General features: G+C 31.4%; 1 protein-coding gene across 1 annotated transcript in view; it reads left to right on the forward strand.

The window, feature by feature from the left end:
* The window catches only part of LOC112679724 (ion transport peptide-like), a 92,072-nt gene that overhangs the window by 39,545 nt on the left and 38,998 nt on the right, over nucleotides 1–13,529 (forward strand). The gene's annotated exons all lie outside the window — the stretch shown is intronic.

Here is a 13,529-nt window from a genome sequence, read left to right on the forward strand (position 1 = left end):
TGAAAAACAAGTTCAACTTCATATTGTTTGATTTACGACAACTGGGACGTCTTTAACTGAACAATACGCTTGTTGGACTTTCAAATGCGACCTTCATTTGAACACGACTTTCCAAAGCCAAACAAGCACCATAAATAACGGAAACATGGCCGTTCAGTCTAAAAATCTTTGGACATTTCCTTGCGAGGGTTAAGTGTTAACAAAGTTTTTATCACCGCGGCAGAGTGCGTGGACTTAACGGCAATTTTTTTACGCGTACCATTGAGATTCCATAAAAAATCAATGAGTTGGCGAACGCATTCGACAATAACAATAATGTAATATTGCGAATTGAACAATTACTTTTTTTTTATTCTACAGAATAAAAAAAATCACTTTTCGCAGTTGAATTAGTATTCCGACGGGTTACACTTTCTTGAAGTCAACGGGATCTGTGTGCACATCAGGTATATGGTATGATAATTGTTATAATAAAAAAATATTATAACTGTTGTGAGCTGACATTTATTCGATAATCATCATCGCAACTATGCAATCGAAAAGGATTAGTCCCGTTTATCGTAAATATAATTAAACCTACTGTTTATTTGCTATGGCATATAATATTTCCCGTTTAAATCGCGATACGTTTGGCATGATATTTATGTTATCAATAATATTTATAATATTACGTTTTTCAATTAATTTTGTAATAAAATCAAAAATATTTCAAATCAAACACCAGATATTTTTGAAACATATAAATAAATATATGAATATACTAGCCAAATTACTCAGATTTTCCTGGGATATTTTTTACTATTTAAGATTGAATAAAAAGCACAGTTGTAGTATATTCAATGATATTAAATTCATTTACATATACTTTAATCAGTAATCAACACATCAAGCAAAATACAATATTTCCTGAGTAACCAAAAAAAAAAAAAAAAAAAACTTTATATATCAAACCAAATAGTCCATAACTATTTTGGCTCTTCGAAATGTGATATTTGAAAAATATTTTCTTATTGCGCCAATTCGTAGTATAAGCAGCCTAACCCCATTAATGCAAATTAATCGGTATGGTAGTTTTAGCTGTACGCTAATCACACAATTAGAGAATAGTATTTGAATTATGTGTATATGTATTTATATGGATTAATATCTAGTAATACCGTAGTAAAAATGTACTAATAATATATGAATACCACTTTCTCTGTCAAATCTAATCAGATTTACTATATAATAATTGATTAAGAAAAAAATGCAATAAATAATACGCAATTACCATATTTTCAAATCGCTATTAAAAAAATAATAAAACTAGATATATAAATCATCGTTATCTATACTTTGAATATGTAGTATTCTTAACTGTATTAATTATAGATGTTATATTGACGATTTATTATAATTGTATTAGGTAGGATCATATCCGCGGTTTTAAAATTAAAAATACATGCATTTAAACATAGTCAATCATCATTTTACGTATAGATATATTGAAATCGAAGTACGCATATTATTATCATTTTAAGTAAACGAAGGTGTTGATATAGTACCTACCCAGTTTGTACATATAAACATACTTGAACCATTCGTTGTCGTAGACCGTGAGTGGACGTAAGGGGTATAAAATTCGTGACAGATTATAATCACTACTTTACAATAACCTATTGTAGCCTTGACACTCTCTTGGCTATATACACCTCCATTTAAATCGATATACACTATTTATTCTAACTTACGAACCTCCAATAAGACGATCGTATGTTAGGATAGATACAAAGTTTTTCATATTTCAGCTAAATAAGTGATTGATTACCCGGAATAATATAAATACTCCGTTGTGTACCTAAAAACGTAATAAAACGTTTTCAATCTCGATAAGAATGGAGATCATCCTAAGACTAAAAATGTAGAGCTAATAAAGTTCAAAATAATATTGTTTCCCAGGAAATCCATTTATTCAGAAAAACTCGTTGAAAATGTAACCTTGATAAATCTCTACAAGTACATAGATACGATAATCAAAGCAATTAATCCTATCATAAATATCTATTTTTAAGATACATATAATCACAATACAATATTTACGTATAAGAATACATTAGTTAATGGTAGCACGTAACGCACGTATTGTAAACACATGGCTATTCATTTATTATAGTAAAATATGACATCATCTGACCATCATAGGAATACAAATAATTAATATTTAATATCGTATTACAACTAATTAGTTGTAATTATTCACGTTACTGTAGTCTGAATTTAATCAGTGGAAAAACAGCAACGTTGATACCAACTTGGCATTCTACTGTTCAAAAGTAAGTTTTAAGAATAGTACTCGTAAGGTATTCGATATTTTTAAACAAGGGATGGGCGTCCATGGAAGTGTTACAAAGTATTACGCGCACGAGATATATATCAATTAACGACATATTGTATTATTATTATTATTATTTTGTTTGAACATAAACGATATTATAATGGTTTCTAAACTATAATTTTAAAAAAATCTGATTTGAAAAAGAAGAAAAAAAACCCGAGCAAAAAGTGTTGGATGGACCGGATGTAGCTCACTAGCCGCCCGTCGCTTTTGCCCATCACCATCTCATGTATACCGAGTGCATAACTTTAATAACGGTTACGGTGCAAGTTCCGGCAAGAGTTCTGCATATTATATCCGTAACAAAATAACACCGTAACTATAACAGCTCGTTTTTTTATAAGCTTTCGATCGATCGAAAGGATCCATACAATATAAAATACCAGTTGATGAATGTTTATCGGACATTTACAATACCGATCCATTTATTTCGTATTTATTATTTTCTGTTTTAAATCAAGCGAAAGCTTTATAATATAATACACAAATAATGCACACGAAAGTTAATTTAACCGAATATTGCGAATTTTAATAATATGATCCATTAATTGATATGTAAACGCGAACTATTTATTTTTTCTCATCACAATATCAAACTAGAAACAGCGATCACCCTAATCGAAATAATATATACCTACATTATCGCTTGCGAGACCGCAAGACCCAGACCAATTTTGATCATCACTACTAAAGTCCAGATTGATTAGAAACGCTCGGCATTACCCATTAGTAATATTTCATATTGTAAAATTGTTACTAATATATTATTTCTAAATTAGTTTTCTTGAGGGATCCCCGAATCAATTTTCCTCAGGCCTTAAAGATCCTTAGAACGGCAGAGAATATTTATAAACAATTTATTTCGATGTAATATATTATTCATCCTCCATATAATTTTATGTATAGTAAAAGTGAGCTTATATAATATAATTCGTATTAGACCGTTGGGACTAGCGCCACTGATGCTGATTATAAATAATTATTGATAAACATTAGTTTAAATATTTTTTCTGAAATGATGAGTAAACTATGTTATTGATTAGATAGTTCTTGTTAAGTACACGATTAACGAGAAAACCCGATAATTATTCAGTAAAAAATATAAAGTAAGAGCAAAGTGAAAACACAATTGCAATATCTAGATTAATTAACAAATTTTAATCGCGTAATCGTAATTCTAACAAATTAAGATCAACAAAAGTCATATTGAAATTAAATAATACATTCACAAATACGTCTTATGTGTACAATACATTAGAACTGTAGTTGTTACGGACCATTATTTTATTGATATAGAGCCAGTCGGAGTAAAATATGTTTTTATAAAATATACATATTTCATCGATTTATAAAGCATAAACTGTTTATAGTTAAAATAAGAATTAGAACCCATTTAAGATGCTTTCCTAGGGACCAATTAAAAATAATGTATTAAATAGGAAATTATATAATGCAAGAAAAATAATTTAAATTGTGACGAAAAAAAAACTATATACTGCAATATAAATTTTGAAATTTATATTACACATGATTTTACATTACCTAATTCAATAAATCATAGATTCTTGATTTTTCACATTTTTTTATGTTTATAGAAAGAGGAAATTCTCAATTTTATTGAAATTTGTAAACATTGTCAAGAGATGGAATTAATCTTCTAAGCACATTAATATAACCAAGTGCATTTGTTACCAGGAGAATTGGTGTTGTGTCATTCTCTTTATCCACCTTGCGTTATTCCTTTATAGAAGTTACATCAACCGATGAAATTATATTAATAATTATCTGGTAAATCCTTCTAGTGTTATTCGAAGCGAAATTATCGTCAATGTCTGCATATCTTAGAAACTTAGTTGCTTTCGTAATCGTTATTACAAGTGAGGCGTTTGTTTAAATCATATATTTTTATGTTAACATAATTTTATCATCCAGAGTTAATTACATGTTAAACGTTGTCAAAATCAAGGGACTCGTCTTAAGGGAGAGCTTCTTAAACGAGTTCTACTGTATTATTACAATTGTTATTTTTCACATAATGCAGTTACGAAACAAACATTTTATTGTATTAACAATAATCATTTGTTATGGCAATTTATGGCGAAAACGTATGACCAACTGTAATTTAATTATTTTTAATTAAGTTCTATACTTAGTTTTTCTAACTTGTATGATTGTTAGTGTATACAAATTGTATAAATATAATGATTAATAATCAATTACCATAACATATATACATATATACATGTGTAACAAATAACCTTCAATTATAACATTTAATTAGTCGATTGACACTTTGTCAATGTTTAATTGTGCAAGATTGGCTATAATAATTAATAATTACTGTTACTGTATGGAATGTTTAATATGATATTTAATAAATAAACAAAAAAAAACATAATGCAATATTATTTCGGCGCATAAAATATTTTATACTTCGGCATGTGTATTGAAAATGATAAACCATAATGATAAAGCTTATTTAACCTAAAAAATGCGCATTGAAAATGACTTTCCAACGTCTTCGGGAAACCTTCAGGTTTTTCATCGACGCGTTACTTCAAGAGATTGCGTCTATACACTAAAGACATAGGTACGCACGTGAAATAAAAATGTGGGCCCCATTCGATGTGTCTCGGAGAAACGTTCCGTTGACGTCACAAAATACAATAATATACTGAAGTACATAATAAACACAGTGTAAGAAGAATGCGATCGGAAATAGTTGGAATTGCTCATTTCGTTTTTAACGTGACAAATGCGATGACGCTTTGGTGCAGCTATCCTATGTACCAGGCATTAACGTATACGCCTAAGATTCACTGCTCAACGTTTCTAATCACGTTGACAGTAAAATAAAACAACAATAATAATAACAAAACATTCCGTCGTCTATACTCGTATGATATTAGTCATTGTTTATCGCGTTGTCCTCGCTGTGGACTCTGCTATGTTGTTCGTGTACGGGACATGAAAATATTTTCACGTGCACGTGATCAAATCGAAGAACTCGCGCGAGAACGCTGTAATGATAAATAATCGCGAGTTTCGCGTAGTAGATGTTACCGTACGCAACCATGTTTTGCATTGTCGCATCGACCAGCTACGGACGAATGTAATGTAATGTCAATAATAATATTTACGGTTATATTTCCCGAATCTCGAACACCATCGTAATCACGAAACACAAGTAAAAACAGTTGACAAGGAGTGATTTATGCTTTTCGAAGATTATGCATGCAAGCATTATTGTCTAAGGCACATTGTTATCGATACTATAATTTGCGTACTATACTCACGAAAACCATATAATCTAGCATTATTTGGTATTTTCTAGTGTTGGGCGAGTATTGGATTTTGAAGTTGAGTCGAGTCGAGTTTCAATTAGATCGAGTCGAGTCGAGTTCAAAATTCGAGTACTCGAAAAATGTCGAGTACTCAAAAAAAAGTCGAGTAATAGACAGTACCCGAGTATTAAAAAAAGTCGAGTACTCGAAAAGAGTCGAGTATTAGACAATTCCCAAATATTAAAAAAAATTAGAGTAGTCGACAAATGCCAAGTAGTCGAATACAAACTTTTTTCATACAAACCTCACCAGGAGTCTTGACAATTACGACACAACCAAAAAAAAATCACCCAAATCGGTATATCCGTACTCAATGATCTTTCATACGTTCAGCAATTGATTTTTAGGTTACTATATTTGGGTTCTCTCAGTTATTTGTAGTTTCAACATTTAATAATTATTTTTAAATAATATAGTGAAACACTGAAACGAGTACTCGATTCAATTCGAGTGTTTGCTTCAAGTTGAATACTCGTATTTACGAGTACAAAATTTTTTTTAGTCGAGTACTCGAACAACTCTAGTATTTTCCGATCGAACAATACCAATACTGTGTTTGTAAATAAATACGTTTTTATTCTCTTAAAAGTTTATTGCACGCGTGGCAAATTTTCAACGTTGAACTGAATCAATACGGCTATTACTTACCTGCTGGTAAGCACGAATAGTGATATAATTATTCGATATCGTTGTGCGTAATTTTTATTTGTGTTCACAAATTGAATTCTACGACTTGATGAAGTATTTATAATTAAGAACGGTTGTAAAAACTATTAAGCAGCTATAATAGCCTCATTCACATTGTGTTTTATTAATAGTAACCTATCGCCAGTTACCATTAAATGTGTGAAATCATAATTAATGTACATTGGAACGCATATTATATATAGAGTAAAGGGTATACGTACATGATTTATTTTTAATAATAATGCATCGTTCTAATAATGATATTAATTATAATTTTTTTTATTAATTTTGAGTATTGATAAGAAACGAACAATACACATGAAACGTAAGTTCATTATATTACCGATGTGATCAAATCTCATGTTCATTCTTAACGAATATCAATTGATATGATTACATTTTAGAACAGAAGAAATTGTGTTTAAAAATAACATAAATAATTATACATATGATGAGTGTATTATAATTAGTTTGAGATTCTTAGTTTAACGATGATGAGGATGCCAAATCTAAATAAAAGTTTTTTTTAGAATGTTGTGATTATTGTTAATAGTTCTTTAAACATGCATTTTTTTCATAAACGGGAAATTGACTAACGATTTATATTTAGTCCAATGCATTTTTTATCGGTTTTATTTTGATCTTTTTGCGGCCTAAGAATAATATAATATTTCAGTCATGGTCATTTTTATAAATTTTAAATTATGTCAAAAATAAAAATTATTATTTAAACCATAAATCGTAATTTATGAATAATAAGATGCAGTATTACTGTAATTCATCAAAAGAGGGACATTACTGCGAATACACACCTTTCTCGAATCCTCGCGGCCGAGTAAATCGCTCACGGTTGTCGACGTTCTTCCCCGTTTGCGAAATGAAAGTATACGTTGCACACATAACCGATCGTCTTATTCGCAGACTCAACGCGCAAAATCAATGACATAATAATAAAATCACTTGTATTGCATTTTCTCTCGAAATAGGTACGTACTACATAAAAACTCTTTTGGTAGTTTGCTATTAGTGGTACCGACTTATATTTTATTTGGTGGACCAAAGTATAAAAATTTGTTTATACCACCACCCAAAAAGTTAGAGCAAAATAATAACAGGTTACATGATTGAATGATTATATTGTAAATTTAACCATCATAAGTCGCTCGCTTCGCTCGCAATTTATCATTTCAGTTTCATCTATTATGTAGGTACTATTCAGCAGTAGCATATCCAGGGGGGTTAGAGGGTTATAACCGACAGCCCGCACTATTAAGTCTATTTTAGAATTTGATTGTATTTATTGTTAAATGTGCTGTTTAGTACAGCACATAATAATAATATTAATGCTAACCTATTTCATAGTGATTTTAGAAAAAAACACTTAATATAAATTTGAACCGTATACAGGTTTCATTATTTAAATATTAAATACGTTATTAAAATTAAATAAATGTAGAACAAAAAACAGTTTATTTCATTTTTTAAATAACTGTAATTTAAAAATAGATGTTTCAAAAATGTTTCACTGGGCTATTGGTAATTTCAGTAACTATCGTAAAATGTTTAAATGATGTATTTGCATGCTGTATAATCACTTTTAAACACTGAGAATCGAGAGGCGTTTAGCTTTATCATGTGTGCGAAATAGATTTAAATGTCAATGTACGTCTTTTTACTTGATATGGTATAAAGACATGCATTGTTAGGTTTGTCTATCGCATCATAGTATCCTACCATCTACAGATCGGCTGTCACTTAATTTGTGCATTCTTAAGATTTTCTAACTAGAGTGTAAATTTATCCACCCAACCCACCACACACCCATCACCATAGTTAAATGAAGGGATGAACTGCCCTATAAAAGTAGGTGTTCGGCGCCACTGTTTGCTATATTAACAAAGTATTTATGACTGTAAACAAGAAATGCATATATTTATTTTTCTCTCACAGAGGCGTATCCAAATTCAAATTTTATTTTGAAAATCAAAATAATTTTAATGATAAAAAATTTTTTTTTTAAATGATTTTTTTTTTTTTTAATGTACTCTATAATCAATTATGATAAATACTTATAATAATAATTATTTATAATATCCATTTAGAAAATTGAATTCTTCTACTTTTCGCTATGATATACTCATCAATATTATAAAAGTATTATTCCGAAATGACGCAATTATGAGCGGTTGTCATTATTTTCATAGAATACTCGTATTAGTGTATTACTGTATACGTCATAAAATATATAATTGATACGATAAAATAGCCACATGTCACTATTCATAAACATCGATTACTGCCTCACGGATCATAGATTCAGTTCAGGTGAACTCCGTTGTTCGAAATTTCGCTATTACACAGCCGTGATGCACCTCGAATTTTAAAGTACATAGGCCTCTTGCCGACCAGTTTTCGCGGTTATTGCGTAATCATCAATTCATACTAAAAATATTTAACTATTGCACGCGTCATGCTATTATATAGTTCGATATATTTCAAATATTCCAAACACGAACGAAGTACAATACTATATTATTCGTCCAATACTATCAATTCACGTTCGCCAACCCTGCAGACCTTCGGCGAGTTGAGTCATAGCTGTAGGAATACCGTACTATACCAATATCATCGATAAAAAATCGGTTTGATTAAATTACATAATATAAACGAATTATTGGACAATTTATCTTTTTTTGAAAAAGCAAATAATTATCTACGGGTCCTAAGTCCTAATACAGTGCATTGCGCCCGTTGAATATTTCTATAATCATTCGTGTGATTATTGATGTTTTGCTATCACTTTATCAGCGACAATATATTATTATATACGTACGGTAATAATTACCGTATCTTTTTCCACCGAATACCTAATGAAAGATAACAGCGGTGTACGCATTAAATTCATGGTATTCAGTCGTGTGTAATCTTATTGATACACATTATTTATGACACTAAGTAATGGAAAAATCGTATGAAAATGCACGCGGTGCAAATTTGGATTGCCTCCGATCGATTCACGGCTAATGGGTATTCACCCATTAAAATTAAAATCAACCGAAATACATTTTTAGTGTCCATGACTTAATACATAATTAAAACTATAATATTAGAATTTAGGATCATAATAATAGCGAGCGCTGGCGTTTGCCAAATCTCGCTGACAAAACTCGCGCGTGTTCATACTCAACCACACGTGCGGGCATGTACTATTATCGAACATCGTTTGGCTGTTGAAATTTTTCAAAAATTATAAGTATACATTATGTTTTTTAATTGTACATAATATGTTGGAAAATTGGAAACTGTCGCAGAATTCTCTCACAAACGTACATGCTCACGACTGACCTGCTAATTGATTGCTGACCTTTGATTATTTAACACTATATTTATAAGTCTTTAAATAGTTAACCCACGGTTATGCCGTGCTACATAAATCCGAGTAAAGGTTATTATTTGAATATTGACATGCACAAACCTAGAGACACCGAACACGTACTCTAGGCGATTCAATTGAACTCGTCGGATCCCAAACGGCTCCCGTCTATTGTTCGCTTATTCCCAAACGGCTCCCGTCCAAAAAGGTCTAACAAACAGGTAAATTCCTGAACGTCTCCGGTTTTGTACGCCACAAATTCCTTCCCACTTTATACAGACTTAAGGTACGATTTGGCTAGAGTGACCGCGACCGTGTTTCACTGCGTCAATGTTATTATATGTACTGTAATTGTGCTTAACAATATTTTTATTTATACATTTTTTACATTTTTTAAATAGTTTTTTAACGTTAAAAATTGAAAATTTAATATTATACTATACGCTTTTTTTATATAATTTTAATAATTTACATAGTGTACACAAAGAAATTTTTAACCACACCTCTTTTGGGACAGTCCTAAGTCTGTATAAAGTGGGAAGGAATTTGTGGTGTACCAAACCGGAGCCGTTTAGGAAATGATCTGTTCGTTAGACCTTTATGGATGGGAGCTGTTTGGGAATTGACCTTTTTTGTAAAACGGGAGCCGATTAGAGAAACGGGAGCCGAATGGGCTACGACCATTGAACTGCCTAGAAAATTGGAGTATTAAAAAAAAAAACCAATGATCGTTAACAAAATCAAAATAATTATATCATATATTACTTGGCAAATGTTTTCTATTTAAAACGGTGTGTTTGTCTATAAATGATTAAAAAAAAATGTCACAATTCAGAAGAAAATACAAATAATACCAATTGACGGAATACTATTTACGTTGTAATAACGTGTGTTCAGTGATCAGTCATAATTACGCTTCGAGATTACGTGCTAGGTTAGGTTTGGTTCTATTAGGTTTAACACTTATGAATATATTATAATTATTATTACATAGGACGAAATAAAAGTGTAACAAGTGGCCGTCGAACGAGTCTTTCAATCGCTAACGGTCTACCATAATATACGTCCTAAATATAAATAAAATTTTGCGGAACGTCATCAGAAAAAATAATGCTGCGATGCATTCGCATCTCGTCGTCTACCGTATTTTTTGTGCCCATTTCCGTCGTCTCCATTGTGTACACAACTATATACTTTCACGGATTACCCGTGATACCATTGAAACATTGGTGACACTAAGATTTAACGTTTAAATATACATAACGGGGGTGCAGGGGAATGTAGTGTTAAAAAGCAATGATTGTATTATACACCGGAAATATTTTACGTTTAATGAATTATTGATCATAATGACTATATTATAAAAAATTATATGAATATTGAAAAAAATTGTAAACCTGTTCGTCGATTTATTTATGCTCTACTTGTTGATATTGTTATTATTTCGTAGCATTTATTGAAATAACAGATAAGATTTATGTCAAATTTTGATCGTGATTGAGCGTCTCCGACTAGCGGTAATACTTTGACCCCCACTCCACCCCATACGGACGAATCCATAGGCGCAACTACGGGGGTGCTATAGGGTTTTTAACACCCCTGAGTTCAAATGTAGCACTCTTGTTTTTTTTTTCTTCAGATCTATATAATCTATAGTGATTACAGTTGAATACCATTTAATTTTATTTTTAGCAATTTCAGCACCCCCAATATTTGGGCTTTGGTTGTGCCCATGGCCGACAACGCCGTGCCGAGATACGTTCGCGTGCGCGGCTATCACAACGTTACGCGGCCAACGTGCGTGCGCCGGACTCGAACGATCGGTAAACCGTATTCTAAATCCGGGCGACATTTGGACATTAGGACGATGCGCACGTCGGTGGAGTTGTTACCGCAGGGGCAACAGAGGCAGTTGCCTCGGGGCGCAAAATTTTTTGGATGCGCACATAATATATGATAAATTTTATTTATCTATTTAATTATTTTAATTTGCATTCCTGTTGTTGCGAATCGTCGGCAATACGTTAACGAAACGATCGTCAAAACGCTACGCGTGTCGTTCACGGTGAATGTTGATTATTTGCGCAACGAAATACGCTTCCAAAACGGTACACGGTTTCCAGGCGCGCAGAAATCCGTCCGGTCGGAGTGTTTTTTCGAGGAACATTCGGTCTCGTGCGTATACGACACACATACGCAAAACACTGGCGTTGAATAATGCGTGTATCAAATGCACCAACGTAGGCGGACGGACGCGTGTATATTAAACACATACTATGACGTCTAAGAAAACATATAACGCGTAAATAAGACATAACTGTCGAGTAGACAGACAGCTGACGAATAATATTTAAAAAAAAACCGTACGAACGAAATGCCTATAAAATTAGAAATGAATGGGTTACAGCGCGTCAGTAGAGAACGTTACCTACCAGTTTTACCGTCAAGGTCGCCGTATTTGTTACCGTTTCGGTCGGTTGTCGTCAATCTAAGGGATAATATATATAAAAGTGTTGCGTGAGTATTGTCGCCGGCAACGTATATTGCTACAAAACCGTCTTGGACGCGTTACAGAAGCTACGTTCACCTTTATATTACGCCGTAAAAACAATTAACTTTCTTGAGAATCATTTCGGATCTATCATATCTAAATATATACATAAATATAAACACGGTCATAGTTCACCTAGAATTCATTCCCAAGTGTAAACGGACGGAAAACGGAATAAAGGTGCGATTCAAATTTTAACCGCACTGCGAATTTTTTTGGCAGCGTGGTCCTGATATGGATTTCTATGTATGCGATTAACTGTACACCACGTCGGACTGCAGCGAATCATTTCGTGGACAGCAGCCTTCTGTTGAACACCAAGTTTACTTTAAATAGATAGCCTGTTTTGTTTTCTTCTAAATGTCTTTAAACATTTTGAACGCGGGTATACGGCGTATACATATCAGTAGATTTTCGATTTTCGGCGTATAATGCAAAATATTATTTTACGGGTATACGCTTCCAAAATAACTTGAAAACAAAAAAAATAAAATAATTTAATAGTTCATGGGAAAAAATTGTTATGAACCATGCAATTAATTTGAAATATTTAGCTGTTGAAGATTATAGTGTACACTGTGTTTAATGTATTTTGTTAACTGTAGTGAATAACATTGAATAAAATTGTATGGAGTGTGAACATTCAGCCTACGGTTCTTAAATCTGCATCATGCAATTTATAATGCGCTGCAATTTTATATCTTGTGGTGTTATATTTTATAGTCTTACTAGAAGTTATAAAAATGTAGTTACAAAGGATTAATAATATTTTTTCGAACGTATCAAGAGAAAACTACTGTCGAGTGAAGCAAAAAAATTTATTTTAGGATTAATATCCATATTTTTTTTGTGCGTATACCCACAAATATACTTACCAATACACCACTGGTTAAAAGTAATATATATATATATATATAATATAATATTTAAAATATGTAATGTTATTTTACATAGTATTGATTACTAAATACTACATCTGAAAACGTTTAAAATTTTACACTAATTTAAATAACGCATAACGCTAAATTGTTCATAACATTTTAATTTCCAATAACGGTAAACGGAAAATTTTTTAAATATTTAAATTTGTATAACGTTTAAACGATTAAATTGAATAACGTTTAAATTATTTATGGCGTTAAACGCTCAATTGCTTATAACGTTTAAATATCCCATAATGGTAAAAAATATATATTATTT

This window comes from Sipha flava, unplaced genomic scaffold (assembly GCF_003268045.1).
Source record: "Sipha flava isolate LNK unplaced genomic scaffold, YSA_version1 167_pilon_pilon, whole genome shotgun sequence".
Lineage (NCBI taxonomy): Eukaryota > Metazoa > Arthropoda > Insecta > Hemiptera > Aphididae > Sipha > Sipha flava.